Source organism: Pteropus vampyrus, unplaced genomic scaffold (assembly GCF_000151845.1).
Source record: "Pteropus vampyrus isolate Shadow unplaced genomic scaffold, Pvam_2.0 Scaffold261, whole genome shotgun sequence".
Classification (NCBI taxonomy): Eukaryota; Metazoa; Chordata; class Mammalia; order Chiroptera; family Pteropodidae; genus Pteropus; species Pteropus vampyrus.
The window spans coordinates 2,463,960-2,466,906 of NW_011889042.1; the positions used below are offsets into that span (position 1 = coordinate 2,463,960).

General features: G+C 36.9%; 1 pseudogene; it reads left to right on the top strand.

Moving 5' to 3' along the window:
- LOC105302152 overlaps positions 1 to 303 on the top strand; it is an 11,093-nt pseudogene extending 10,790 nt beyond the window's left edge.
- The last annotated feature ends 2,644 nt before the right edge of the window (positions 304 to 2,947 follow it).

Below are 2,947 nucleotides of genomic sequence, written 5' to 3' on the forward strand. Positions count from 1 at the left end.
AAAGCGGCTAGTAAAGAGCCTACAGTGGGTAATTCATTTGAATTTGAAAAATGTAGATATGAACCAATACTGTAAGAGCTATGGCATAAAACTGTTGATGCAATGAAGATAGTCAAAGAGATCAAACAGAAATGCCAAGCTAAATTTGAACAGGTTGAAGAAAAACAAAGAACTACAGAAAGTTCAGGACATTAAGTAAGTCAAGCAAAACATTCTTCTCATCCAGGCCCCTCTTTCAGGCACCTGAAAAACAGAATGATACAGAAATTACAACAGGATGTGGACGTGGAAAATGTTTCTTAAAAATTTTAGTCTGCAACCATTTCTATAAGTTCATTTGAAAATCCTATTTAGAAAAAAAATCTTAGAGACTTAGAACTTCTAAATTATTTATTTTTTATATAAGGTGAGTCAAATGAAAGATGATTAAAATATATCTCTTCTACATCGCTATTTGCAGAACATCAGATATCACTGATAGGCATATTTATGTAAATCATGAAAATTCTGTAAACACAGGAGTGAATTGTGGACATAAAATGGTCATGCCACTTTGATAATGGCTCTAGGAAGTGTTTAATAATTAATGACAAAAATTCACACCTAGCGATATATAAAATCAAATATTCTTTGTAGTTAAAAGGAAAAAAAAAGATCCTGCTCTAGAAGCCCACAGTCTAGCAGGTGAGATAACTCTGAATGCCAGGCAGAGAGAAAGCCAGGCAGTAATATAGGCACAGTCTAGACTGCACTCAGGGTTACGCACAGGTGTTAATTGTGTCCCAAAACCTACTGGCAGAAACTAAACCAACCTCTGATACAACTCCCAAGTGATTTAACCAGGGTATTACTGCTGTCTTAGTACTTCTAGTGGTAGCTCTTCACCTCGTTTATAATCAGTTCTCTTGGCTCCATGGACAAGCAGTGATAAAGAAGTAACTTCAGGCTCCAGAGGCTGAGGCAGGTGTTGGCCCATGACCTAATATAAAGAGCTTCACACAAAAAAATAGAGAAGCTGCAGTATATGGAGACTTTCTTTCCAAGTCATGGTCGAATTGACTTGTCTCATAGAAATAGATGTTTAACTTTGCCTGAGTATGGAAACACTCATTGTGTGTGCACTTTTTTTTCTTTTTAATCCACACATCCCTCTTTTTAAACAACTATATTAGAACTTAAGACTGAAACATTCCAAATAGTCATTTCAGAAGGCAATGTGTGGACTTCAGCCCTATAGCCATTGCTCAGAGGTTAAGAAAACCTTTTTTGGAAGTGCCTTCTCAGTTTAATACCCAGTTCATTCAACTCAGCCAACATACATATTGTCTACAAAGCTTCATGCTGAATCAGGGGAATGCAGACACCTTTGGAACTTAGTCCTTGTCACAGTGAGGTCCGTTGGAGGAGGGAAGGTGGGAAAAAAATTGTATGGCACAACAGATTATAATAGAAAGATATGGGAATCCTCAATTTTGGTTACCATTGTCCCTTGAAGGTAGTTTATATATATATATATTGGTAACAGCTTTATTGAGTTATAATTCACATACCATACAATTCACTCATTTAAAGGGTGGTTTGATTTCCAGGAAGAGCCAGAGATTGCTTGGAGCCCAATCTTATGAATTATAAAGCTGTGGTGTTGCTATTGAAAGCAAAAAGACTAAATGTTGTGGGTGCTTCCTGTAGAGAAATTCCACAATGTTAAGAGCAAAAGACACCTAAAAAGCTGGAAGGGAATATTGGGAAGGATAGATTATGGTACATTTGAACAGAAAACCAGCCTCTCTTTATAACTAGTCCTCTACCACTCATCAGTTCCCTGCATGGGCCAGCTTTCTGGGGCCCTGTGAGCAGTGCCATCATCAGAGTAGTGTAATTTATATATAAAGGTGTTCTACTTTTGTAGGACCTGAAGCCTGCTCTTTCTTAACCCCTCACCATGTGGCTTTCTGGAATGCAGTCACTGTGCTGTGTTTTATTGAGTTAGATTCCTTTAGCTGAAGTGGAAAAAAAAAAAATAGCACTTTAAGGGCAGAGTGTGAGTTAAAGGGTGAGGACCAGGAGAAGCAGTGAAAAGTGAGGCCCAGCTTGTTCTCATTTCTAGCCATGACTTCACATGCAGGGAGCAGTGTGATCTGTGTGGCAGAGAACTGCATTCTTATTTTTTTCTCTGGTATTTGCTTTTCCAAAGACTGTATTTCCTTCCTTTCTTTCTTTCTTTCTTTCTTTTATTTTTCTCTTTCTTTCTTTTTTCTTCCTTCCTTCCTTCCTTCCTTCCTTCCTTCCTTCCTTCCTTCCTTCCTTCCTTCCTTTCTTTCTCTTTCTTTCTTTCTTTCTTCCTTTCTCTCTTTCTCTCTTTCTCTCTTTCTCTTTCTCTCTCTTTTTCTTCTTTCTTTCAACAGTTTTGAGATATAATTCATGTATCATACAATCAACCCACTTTAAGTGTACAATTCAATTCAATTTTCAGTATATTAGAGTTTTGCAGTCACCGCCACAATCAATTTTAGATCTTTAGAGTGTAAGATCTTTGAAGGCATGTTAAAAGCACACATACCCAGGTCTCATCCGCAGACATTCTGATTCAGTGAATGATATTGATGGAGATGGTAATGGCTTTTACTTTGGGAAACACTGGTGGGAGAGTTGATTGTACTTTTGAAATGAAGAAGCAGCAGCTAAATTATTCTTACTCCTGTATAAAGGATATATGGGTGTGATTGGATTAGGGTTGTGGTTCTCGATTCTGTCAAACCCAGAGTTCCCTAACAAATAATAATGTTTCCTTTACGATCCTGAGATTGTTCATGGAAAATCTAAGCTATTTATACTTCCCCCACAAATGATATAATGTCCTAACTGTAATATAAAGAAGAAATAAAAAGTAAAATAATAAAGACTTTTAATATGTAAATTTTAGCATGACTACACAGGAAACAAAAAC